The following is a 13,175-nucleotide window of genomic DNA, read 5'->3' on the forward strand; positions in this document are numbered from 1 at the left end:
GCTTTGTGTAAGGACTTTGCAAATTAGATAAAGCAAGAATTTGAAATGTCTATGTTTGGAGAGATCAAATTCTCTATGGGATTACAAGTATATCAAATGAAGTATGGAATATACATCACTCAATCAAAGTATGTCAAAGAGATATTGGAGACATTTGGACTAGAGGATTCCAAGCCAGTGAGTAAACCTATGGTGATAGGACACAAGCTATCAAAGAATAATGATTAAATTGAGGTGAACTAGACACTATATAGGTCTATGATTGGAAAATTGCAATATGTAGTATATAGCAGACTTTATATTGCATTAGCTATGGTGATAGTTTCAAGATTCTCTACTAATCCAAGAGAGAATCACTTGATGGCTGTGAAGAGAGTAATGAGATACTTGAAAGGAACATAAGGGTTTGGTATGTACTACAAGAAGAATGAAAAGTTTGAACTAAGAGCCTACATCGATGCTAACTAGACTAGAAACATTGATGAAAAAAAGAGCACCAATGAAGGAGCATTTTTCTTAGGGAAGAGACTGGTTACATGGACAAGCAAGAAACAAAGTTGTACTTCCCAATCTACTATTAAAGTAGAATACGTTGTTGCTACTATAAACTACACAAAAATTGTATGGATCAAACAACTATTCAAAGGAATGAAGGAAGAAATCATAGAACTAGTGATACTTTATTGTGATAATACAAGTGCTATCAATGTATCAAAGAATCTAGTAATGCACACAAAGACAAAGCACATTGCAATCAAGTATCACTATGTAAGAGAGTTAGTTCAAGACAAAAAGGTAAAGATGGAATATGTTAACACAAAGGAGCAAATCGTTGATATCTTCACAAAGCCATTACCTAAGGATGCTCATAAGTATCTAAGAGGTAAACTAGGGGTGATACCCCCATCAAAGGCTATGTAAGAAATAGAAGTAGTGCCCTGCATCAAACAAGTTGATGTTCACATAATATAAATTGTTGCAGCGGATCTTACTTTAGGAACTACCTAAAGTAATCACAGAGCTTAAAATTTCAAATCATTCACAAGGAAGGTGACAGAGGGAGAAAATAAGGAAACTACAAAGCTTATATCTGCATATTTTAAGGATGACAAATTTTTATAAGTCTTTGGCATTTTTGTCAAAGAGGGAGAAAGTACATTAAATTGATCATCATCACAAGAAGAGTTTTACTAATCAAGAGAAAAGTGGAGAAAGTAAATCATCAGAAGATCAAGAGAAAAGTGGAAGAAAGTCCTAAATTGATCAGTTGATCAAAGAGGGAGAAAAATATCAAGAATCAAGTTAGAATAGAGAGGGAGACATCTATTAGAGAGGTAGAAAGAAAGAGTGAGAAATATTAATCTACCTAGTAAGAGGGAGATACAAGAAAGAACTCAAAGGGAGTTTTAAGGAAGAGATTTTGTAACCTAATCAAAAGATTGAAGTTGTTGAAAGAGGAATACAAGTTCTTTCTTTGGTATTGCCTTACTATCTTAACCTAATCAATTTGGTTAAATAAGATGTCATCATTTGATGATATAGGTTGATAAGTTTCATTTGCCATCAATACCAAAGAGGGAGATTGTTGATATGTGATTGAAAAGATCATTTGAAAATAGATTGTTAAGAAGGAGATTGTTGAAGAAGACTATGTGTTTCAATCATTGTTTTGTCACTAATGTCAAACCTACTATTTACTAGAAAGACAATTGCTTACAAGATTCAAGTACTATCACTTGATTGATGAGGAGGATTTTATCAACAAGATCTAACAAAAGAACCTAGAGGAAAGGTTGAGTTATGATTATGTAATGAAGTACAAGGATCAGTTAAGATAGTGATGACATGATGTATTCATGATCTAGTTAAGGATACAAAGTGGCTGGTCACACTTAGAAAGTTTTATAAGAATAAGTTAAATAAGTTTTGTCTGCCAAGCTTGACTGAGTTGATAGAAGGTGCCGAGAAAAGTTAGTGCAAGCCAAGCAGAGAGTCAATTGGAGCTGAGTGAAAAAAAAATCTAGTTGATGCCGAGCAGCAGTAAAATCTAGTTGATGCCAAGTAACATAGTATGTGTTGAGCGTCGAAAGATTTATAATGTCAAGCTACTGCATTATGATAAAGATCACAGATTTACCAAATATAAGCTAACAATTTTGTTTTCTTGGAACTTGTGAAGTAGGAGGAAGATAAGATTGATGAGCTAGTGGCGCATAATTTTATATAAACTATTTTAGGCAAATTCAAATGTATTCTAGGAGAAGTTTCTAGAATATACAAGATATCGGGTAGATACATTGTATCCTACCTAATCCATCCAAAACCCTAATTTAGATGATGGACAATGAGTGGAAAAATATTCTAATTTCCTTATTATAGGAATGTTTGGTCATGAAGAAAAAGAGTTAGAGAGGTTGGTGTCATATGCAAGAACCTAAAGAGGAGAAGGAATTAAGGGTTTTGCTTAATCAAGTGATCCAAAAGAAGAGTCTGCAAAGCCATACCAAGAAAGAAGGCTTAGGGATATGAATGCTTGAAGGGTGAACAAGATGTCAGAGTTGCAAAGTATGAAAGCCAAGCAGAATTGAGGACCAAATAGAGATCTATAATCTACAAGTGAAATTGTAAGTTGTATCAGATCAAAGCTCTATTATTACTCTCTAACAATTGTATCGGTCTAGGGTAAATCCTTTGGATTAAGGTTGACCTAATAGTCATAGGAAAATCCATTAATAGGGTGGAATTCCAAGTGAATGGCCTAAAGTCCTATAACAAAGCTCACTTTTAATAGGGTGATTGAAATAACTTAACTGGGTCACATTTAATAGTGCATATTGTAACCTTTCACAGGGTTGGCCTTTTATAGGGCATCACTTCAGAAGAGTGAAAAGGAGTAGCATGTTACTAATGGTTTTTCCCAAAGTGGATTTTCATGTTAAATCATTGTGTCAAATGTGCTAATGAATGTGTTGTGTTTCATGCTTTACATTTCTGCAAGTTGATTTGATAGTAACATATAAGTTTTAATAAATACACAATGAATGCATGCATGTGTATGAATGTTTTATAGGTTCACTCATTTGTGAAAAAAAATTACTTTGTAAATCTAGACTTTGAATAACTAATACACCCCTCCTCAGTTATTCTAAAAGAATTCTAACAAAGGGCCCATCCTAGTTAAAAGAATGATGTAAGTTCTCAATGACACACCATTGAACCTCCCATAATGGAAGGATCCCCCTCTAGAATTTCAACAGAAAGGATAGAAAATTAGGAGGCTTCTCTATAGAATGAAACATAGCAGTTGGCTAATTGACACCCTCTCTTTTGAAGATTATCAATGGTGAGACTTGTCCCATGGATGGTCATCCACCAAAAGAAATTTATCTTTAGCAAGACTCATGGGTGCCAAACCTTCCTCTAATCTCTTGGGACCACATCCCCCCAAGATAATAAACATAAGAGGATTTCACCATGAAGTCTCCTAAGGGGCAAGTTTCTAAACCAAAGAGTAATAAACTAGGGTGGAAGGGATGCAATAACTTTGAAGTAGTTTATGGAACTCCAAAGTCAGCCCCATCCTAGCATTCACCTAATTATAAACTCTTTTCCATTTCTTGTTGGTTGTGATATAGCTTCGACTTAGAGTACCATCATGTCTAGTACAAGCCTCTCACAAGGGTTGGAACCTAGTGTGTATGAGGGTTTCATCTTGTATCCATTGGTCTTCCCATAATTTGGTGTTATTTTCATCCCCAACAATCAAGTGATTACCCATCTTCAAAATTTTATGGGTGTGCACCACATTGTTCAAAAATTTTCAAGCCTGGGGGAGAGTATGGGTCCATAGGTGATGCTAGAATGAGTCCCCTCTAAGATACTTGGCTTTCACAATATTTCACCAATTACTCAAGGAGTTCATCAATCTCCAACCAACCTTAGTTAGGAGGGCCTTATTCAGATGCCCTATCCTTCTAATATTCAATCCCCTAAGGGCCTTGGGTCAATAGAGTTTTTCCCAATTCACCAAACTCATTCTAGTCTTTTCTTCCTATCTAGACCACAAGAAATTCCTTTGGATTTTTCAAGAATATTCCTATATCTTCCTCAAAGTTTAAATATAGAGAGGAAGTACACCAGAATGCCTTGCAAACAGGCTAAGAAGCTAGAGTTTCCTTGCATTACTTAGGATTTTTCTTTTCCAACGTATAATCTTCCTCTAAAAGATTTCATCAAGCCCATTCTAGTATTATGTGAACACTTTCTTAATAGTGAGAGGGAGGCCAAGTTAGGTCTTTGGAAGAGTTGCCTCCTGGCATTCTAGGATTCAAGTCACTTTTTCCTTCAAGCTAGTGTCTATGTTGAAAAAATACACTTCGCTTTTCTAATAATTTTTATATTGTCCAAAAATCTTCTCATGCTGATTCAAAATTGCTTTCAACTCTATAGCTTAATGGACCGAAGATATGCCAAATAAGAAGGTGTCATCAATTTTTTTTTTTGGATAACCTATAGGGGACATGAGGACATAGATTTTAGGCCTCTTTATTCTACTAGAATTAGCTAGGGCCATTAAATTTCTAGTTAGCACCTCCACAACAATGATGAACAGGTAAGGAGATAGGTGGTCACCTTGTTGTAGACCTTGAGAGAAAGTAAATAATATGCTTGGGGCCCTATTGACTAGAACAAAAAAATTGATTGTATTAAAAATAACCCTGATAATTCTAATAAAATTTACATTGAATCCTAACTTGGTCAGAATATCAAAAATGAATTCCCTCTTGACCTTATCATAAGCCTTGGATATATAAGGTTTTAGGGCCATACCTGGATTCCTTCTCCTCTCCATAGAGTGAACTACCTCATGCATGGTTATGACCACATCCAAAATTTGTCACCCTAAGACAAAACCATTATGGTGCAAGCCTATAAACTTATCAAGTAGGGGCTTGATGTAGTTAACCATAACCTTGGTGAGGACTTTATAAATTGTGTTACAAAGAATTATGGGTTTGAATTCTTATAGACATCTTAGATTATCCATCTTAGGTATTAAAATTATAAATTTTTTGTTAATTTCCTTCAACAACTTACCTATATTTCCCAAAGTCATTTGTAGCATGAATAAAATCATACTTGATGATCTCCTAGAATTCTAGAAAAAAAATAGTCAGGGGAAACCCATCAGGTCCTAGGGCTTTGTAATGGTTCATTGACCTTAAATAATTTCTTGCATGTTACTACTAATATGATTATATGGGGCGTTGTAGATCCCCTAGAATTAGTTATTAACCCAATCCTCAACAGCCTCAACCTCCATTATTTCTTGACCATTACTACCCACCAGAAGCTTTATGGTGTTCATCTTTTTTCATCTTGACACCATTCTATAGAAGAAGGTTGTATTCCTATCACCCTCCTCCAACCACTGAACCATAGATTTTCACTTCTAGAGGATTTCCTCCCATTTCAAAAGAATCTTCCACCTAACCAAAGGCAATCTCTCTCCTCCTACTAATGTTTAGGGGATAATATACCTTCTACAAAACATGTTTAAAGATATTCTAACTTCTTCTTAGTACTCTTCTTTCCTTGGAATTGTTTCCAGATGAAGATGTTATGCATCCTCTAACCTCTTTCTGAATTCTTTCAAATTTCCTAGCAATACGAAACATAGTCATTCCTTCAACTTGATTATACCAACACTGTGCAATACATTCCGTGAACTCCAGGTGTGAGTGCCACATGATATTACACTTGAAGGGCCTACATCTATTACTTTGATTATGCATCCATGAGAAAACCAACATTCAGTGGTTCGAAATGGTCATCAAATCTGCCTTTAAGGAGGTATGTGGGAGAATGTCCCAAACACCCAAGATGACGGCCCAATCAAGTGTAACCTCGATAAGATTATTCCCCATTCTTTTGTTCGACCATGTGAAAGAAGATCCTTGAAGATCAATATCTATGAAATCATTCCTCCTAGGAAGCCCTCCAAGTCATGCATACTCTCAGAGAAGTCCTCCAATTTATCCAGTTTCTCCAATGGGTATAGAGGAGTGTTAAAGTCTCCTATAGAGAAAATATTATCCTACCTCATTGAATCTACCACTTTCATTTCCTTTTCCTAGACCATCAGCATACCATTGTAGGTATTGGTGATATATAAGTTAAACAAATTCTAGTTACTAGCTTGTGATGTAAATCCCATCACCACAAAATGGGTATTGAGGAGGATCACCCTACCCACTGCTGTGTCTAGATTGCAAAGTCTTGCTATGCTACACAAAGAACCATTTGCATTACTATAAGAAAATTCATCTCTTGGCCAAATGTAATCAGCCACTCTAGAGAACATCTACTCTGTCATTTTCACTTCCTGCAAAAGTATCATGTCAATATTAAGTTCAATGATCTTTTGTTAAATTTTATACTACTTCTTGAGACAATCAAGCCCTCTCACATTTGAAGACATTATCTTTATCTTTTTTGTTCTTTGATTTCCTTCAGGGTTTTCTGTTTCCCCTATGCTATTTCTTTTTCTTTCTCCTTTTGATGAAGGTTCTTAATTGGAGATCTCCCCACCCTCCCTATTGACCCAACATCAACCTTATTTCCACCTTGACACTTCCTCTTAGTAATGGTCTATTTCACTTGATTACTCAAGTAATAAAGATTTGCATCCATATAGGTAAGGGAATGTATTTTAATAATACCTGGGAGTGAGACCACTAGAGTTCTAGTTGTGAATGGTGATTCATTCCCCATTCTTAGGGATATATTGTAGGGATCCATCTTCTCAAAATTTTCATCCTCCCTCAATAGGTTAAACTATCCTTCCCTAGGCTGGGCCATTTGCATGGAATGTACTAAAATAATGAACCCTTCCTCTTGCTCCATCGTTATTTTTTCCTTAGGTAGAAAAATGATGATCTCCTCTGCTTGCTTATTAATATCCTCCCTAACAACAATCCTCACCATCTCCTCTCCTTACTTTGAGCTTCCTTCATCTCTTGGAGTTCCTCAAACTCACTCGAGTCCATTGTTCTTACGAGTTTCATGTTCTCCCAAGGTATGGTTTCGTTTATCATTGCTATAATTTTGAGCTTTCTACCACCACCACTCTATGGGAGGAGACTTTATCCTTGATTTTATCACTCCTTTTACATTCAACAATTACATGAATGAATATATTGAAATTTTGTTAGAAGGGTGCAACATTCTTGTATATGATTGATTGCAACCAAGTACCGCATTTTGATTTCAAATCCACCATGGTAGGTAATGCTTTGCTCATTCCCACATTCACACAAAACCTAGCAAAGCCGAACTTAGTATTGGAGATGTTTGTTATGGTCTCTTTGATGAAATGTCTATAAGAGTTTCCAATCGATCTAAACACTTTCTCATCCAATAACTTCAAGGGTAGTATGGGTAACCTTATCCAAACTGATGCAGATTTGCATAGGTCTAGCTTAGGGCTAAAAATTAGTTTCCATTTTGCGATCAAGTGCAGATGTTTTCCAAAGTAGCAAGAACCTGCCATGACTAACTCTTGGTCTATTTCAACAATGAAACTAAACAAGAAAAGGGAGCCTGCCATCATCGAAACAATCACCAATCGAAAGAGTTTCCACCTATTGTAGAACCATTTTCTCACCATGTCCATAGTAGTTCATAACGAGACAAACCTTCCAATGAGACACAAGGATAGTCCCAAGTAAATTGAATTAACCATATAATTTGGAAGCGAGATCTTTGGCCTTATGAGCCCTAAGGAAAATATGGCTTCCTCTCTAGAGTCCACAGGAATCTTGGATCCAACGACATCCTTTAGCTAGTTTGACTTTGGATTCTTAGTCCTCTTTAGGCCCACAGCCATCGTGGGACCCTTCAAATGGTGGGGGCCCAAATAGGCGCAATCATTAGGTGCATCACATAGTTCTCTCAGGCTAGGAATCACCATAGAATGTAATTCCTAGGAATTATGAGATTTAGCAAAAAGGACTAGTTTGAGATCCCTTCACACATGTATCAACTCTAGTAGAGCGCAAAGCACTGGGGAGGAGGAGGATCCATCCCCCTGATGACTGCGAATGCATGAACTAGAGTTGTAGGTAGAATCGGGTGGGAATGTTGCAGAGCTATGAGCAGCTTGATAAGGAGTCCATGAGTTTATTTATAAAATAATATTATTTTTCTTGATAGAATAATCCTAAGATTACATATTTTTTTCATTTGACTGTGTGCAAAAAAGTTGCCTTGCAGTAGAGTCTATATCCTTCAAATTCTATAATCATGCTTAGTCTAATGGTCTTTAATCTAAAAATTAGACTTATTGATCAACATAAAATTATTAAGTTTACAATAGTAGTCAATATTAATTATAAATCAAAATAAAATAATTTTAACTATGTATTAAATCACTTGATGAATTTATTTAAAACATTGTTCCATGTTCTAATAAAAGTAAAAATCATATTGTAAAATGTGCTTGAGCCTTTTTTTATAATAATAAGATATAACAATTTTGGATTTCTCATGATGTTTAGTTGAAAATATTGTCTATATATTTTTTACTTTAATTTTTCTAATTTTAAATTTTAAATTTACTTAAATGTCTTTTATCTACATTCAGATTTGTATAACATTGAAAAGAGACAAAATTTGTATATTCCAATAGGCCACTCTTGTTCTTCTATTTTCTCTTTTGTTTGTGAACAGTAAAAAAAATAGATTTTCTTATGCTTTAAACAACATTCAAGTATCAGACATACATCATATATATATAACATACATAAAAATTACTAAACCTTGTATATGTTCAAATCTGGAGTATTTGTGAATAGTAAAAGAAACAGATTTTCTTATGCTTTCAACAACATTCAAGTATCAAACAACATCATACATGTAATATACATATAAATTATTAATTCTTGAATATGTTTGAAGCCAAAGTATTTACTTAAAATCACATTATTTACTTGTAAGTTTTAAGACACCATAGAAAATGTTATATGTACCATTCCTTATTCATATTTAACATTAGATTAATGTGGATATACAAATATTCTTGATTTCCAAGAATAGATGTTAAAACTTACATCATCAAGATAGATGAAATTGATCTACTTAGAAAAGTGTGTCAATGATCAATGATCAGTGGAATGGTATATATTATATCTCTCCCTCTCAAAAAGAATAAATTAATGTAATAAGGTTGTTATATCTACCATGACTAAATGCACCCTTCATTTATCTTCTATAACATGTCAATAGTTTCAAGAAAAGGAAAACATAACGATCACAACAATCAAAACTACCATAATTTTCAAAAGCATCAATCTCACCATACTAGCTATCATAAAAAATATTATGTAAACAAACTTGTTTTATAGGTGGAGAAAAACCCTGGTGAATATATATCTTGCCTGGCATAGAGCGATTATGAACTAATACTTGCACTTTTGAAGGGTGCAAGGATTATGCCAATAGTGTGATAAATAAGATAGTGTTACAATATTTTTTAGATGGAGTACCACATACACAAGATAGATGATAAGAAAGGTTTTTAGTATGATTGTGATTGTATTTTTATTTCTTTATGACTATTAAAAATTATTAGAATATTTTATATATTATACAATTTCAATGATAAATATTTGAAAACAAAAGATATATATTCCTTGGCTAAATTAAATTTTAATAATTTTATTTCTAAAATTATTTATTTATTCATATATCTATATAGTTTTGTGATTAATTTATTTAATTGTACAAAGTTTATTTTTTTACATCTTGATTCTATAGTTTTATTTCTAATTTATCATTTATTCTAAAAATTCAAGATTATATTTTTTTGAAAAGCATAATTTAACCATTCTAATAAATTGGCAAATAATATTTTTGAAGATCCATCTTTTTATGAAATTTTATTGTTAAATAGAAATTACTAAAATTACTAAAAATATATAGTTTATATTTCAAAAATATAAATTAATAATGAAAGTGAACAAAATATATTTTTTTTAACCTTGAATTCAGCTTAATATTTTTAAAAACATACAACATAAACCAAATTTTGTTCTGACTAAAGTCATACGACTCAATTAGGAAAAAAGTAATTTAGAATTTCTTAAATGAAGGATAAATTATTGAAAGTGATCATTCAAAGTGTATCGGCTAATATAAAGCCATGCCTTTCGAAAAAAAAAAATTGTCCATTTGTAATGATATTGAAACTTATGAAGAATTCTGTCAACTTGTGGACCAGAATAAAGCTATGTAGTTCTTTTTGTTTCTTGTGTTGTTTAGCTCTCTTTGATATTCAATAAAATTTTTACCCCTCTTTTAGTCAAAAAAAAAAAAAAAAAAAACTTATGAAGAATTCTATCAACTTGATTTTTTTTTAATTAGTGATGCATATCTGATTAAAAATGTTATGATTGCCTTCATCCATGAGACTTTCTAGTGATTTGATCAAGAATAACTAAAAATAATAATGACAGCACAATCGATTCTAGGCTCCACCATTACCGCAAAAGTATCCTTCTCCAACAACACATCTACCCTATCATTTGTATAACCAGTTATAATTAGAAAAATCAACTACCTTTACAACCAAACACACTTAATTGTGCATTCATGCTATAAATAGCTGCCTTTTAGACAAAAATTGAAGTGCTTTTCATCAAAATTACTAACAGTCACTTTTCACACCAGGACCAACATATGAGTTTCCTATGGAAGTTTCTTGATAACCAGCATGACCATGCCTTGGGACAAATTTTTTAAGCCATTTACTGCTATAGAATAATTAGGTTTAGGGATAGAAAATAATTATTGTTTAATAATGAAAAATATTTAGGTTTAGGGATAGAGAGATTTTAATGAAGTAATGGAAATTTTAGCCATAATAAATTTGATAAAGGACATCACCCATTTTGAAGAGTGTGTTTGAAAATTGTAAATCCTCCTAATGCATCTGACATTTTAGAAACTATGATTATGGCCATTTTGATACTATGATTATAAATTAATTTAGATGAATATTAAATAGAAAAATAACTAGTACAATCATTGCCAACATTATGTGCTCCCTCTTTATGAACATCCAGAGAGAAATGGTATTGCTAATAACAAAAATAGGCCAGATCGAGTAAACATATCTCATCTCTCCAAATAGATTGACACCATCTACTACTAATGAAAGCTTCATATTACAAGGTTTTTCTTTAAATATTGGCTATGTATCTTCTATATCCTTAAATATAGAACCATGCATAGGCATTCACATAATGTCATCTAGACTTCTATTGTGTGCATGGTAATCCATAAATTACGCCAAGTTAGTGCACCTAGATAATCACTGTAGACATGGAATAATGGGAATGTATCAAAAAACCTTGAGAGGAACCTTTTTAGTTATTTGATCTGATTTATATCTACTAATGTGACAAGCAGGACATTTTATTGTAAATTAATATTGTTTATGATATATATTATGATCATTGGGACATGCATGTATTGTTTGATACTCCATTCCACTATCTTTCATAATGGTTGATAATTCTCGATAAGAGTGAGGTAGAATGTTTGATAGTGGTAACAAATATTCACCTATCAATGTAAGGAAAAAAATGTTTTAATATAAAGAACATTAATGGTATGCTGACATAGAAGATGACAAAAATGACACTATACCTTAGCATATGTGAGATTGCTATATTGGATATACCATTCATAACCTTGAATTTCACCAACAACAATACAATAGAGAGAATTGTTGTTTGGGAGGCTTGGTATAGGGGCTCACATGGATTTTAAATTATAGGTATATTAAGGTTCTCTTCATCATCATCATTATATGCACTATTATCATCATCTTCATCATTTTCATCATTTGTGTCAGTAACATCTTCTTCAATCTTTGGCACATTATCAATTGTGGCAATGCCAACATCTTCAATTGTGTTCTCTAACTTAGGATCATCTTCTTCTATTGGAGCATTACCATCTACTTCGATATTCACACCTCAATGTTTCACCAGTTTGAAAGCCACATTCACCAAAGGACAAATCCTTTCCCCTTCAATGTCATCATGTCGCCTACAATGTTTTTGACCTGTTGTGATTAGAATTCTTTGATTCTTTAGTCCCTTACATTTTTTCCAAGGAAAATAACATTTTCCATCACTCGTTCTTTAGAATTGACACTACAATCTAGAAATTGTGACCTTATTTTATTCTGGGTTCATAATTTTAGGCATGGACTTTTTCACAAGCAAATATTTTGGCTATATAATTAGTTCAAATATAAACATACAAACATTAGTAGTATCATGTATATAATTGAAAATAATAAAATAATAAAATATTACTATCTCTTCAGTAAGGGTAGCATCTAGATAAATCAAATGAATTATAAAATATAAATATATACAATAATAAGAAAAACTTTTATTAAAAAAAATCACTATATAGACATATATATTCCACTTTACATAAAGACATAGGTAATGTCTTCATGGCGAATCATTGATACACATAGATGTCATATTGTTTATTTGTAGTAAATAACATTGGATGTGGTTCTTTATTATGTTATGGACCAAGTGCTATTCATGGATAAAAGCACAAACTTGTGTCACCCTTTTGTAAAGGAAAATGTTAACAAAAGTATAACTATTCACCTTGACATAAAATTGGAATTATTATTTGGAATTTGAAAATGAAGTAAATAAATGAAATGTGTAGAAATGGATGAAGTTTAGGATTATAATTTTTAATAATTATTTAGAATAAGAATTGAGATTTTTTTAAACTTTTATAGATAATTTTTAGTTGTTGAAAAATGCTAAAAATAAAAATTGGCTTTAGACCTATATTTTCTCAGACTATGTTATAGATAACATATATAGCTAGAACAATCAAAAATAAAAACTGGTTTTGGACCTAGATTTTCTCTTTTATAATGATTTAAGTTTTAACTCACCTCAAATTGATAGTTTTTATGTCCCACTATATTTTTCAAAATAAATATATTCTAACTAGAAGAAATATTAAACATTCTAGAAGAGGACTCTCTCCTCTAGAACTTCATATATATATTTTTTAAAAATGATATGATTTAATATTTCTTTTCTTTCTTAAAATTGACATCTTTTCTA

The sequence above is a fragment of the Cupressus sempervirens genome, chromosome 3 (assembly GCF_028749045.1).
Source record: "Cupressus sempervirens isolate cs-2001-9-10 chromosome 3, ASM2874904v1, whole genome shotgun sequence".
Taxonomy (NCBI): domain Eukaryota; kingdom Viridiplantae; phylum Streptophyta; class Pinopsida; order Cupressales; family Cupressaceae; genus Cupressus; species Cupressus sempervirens.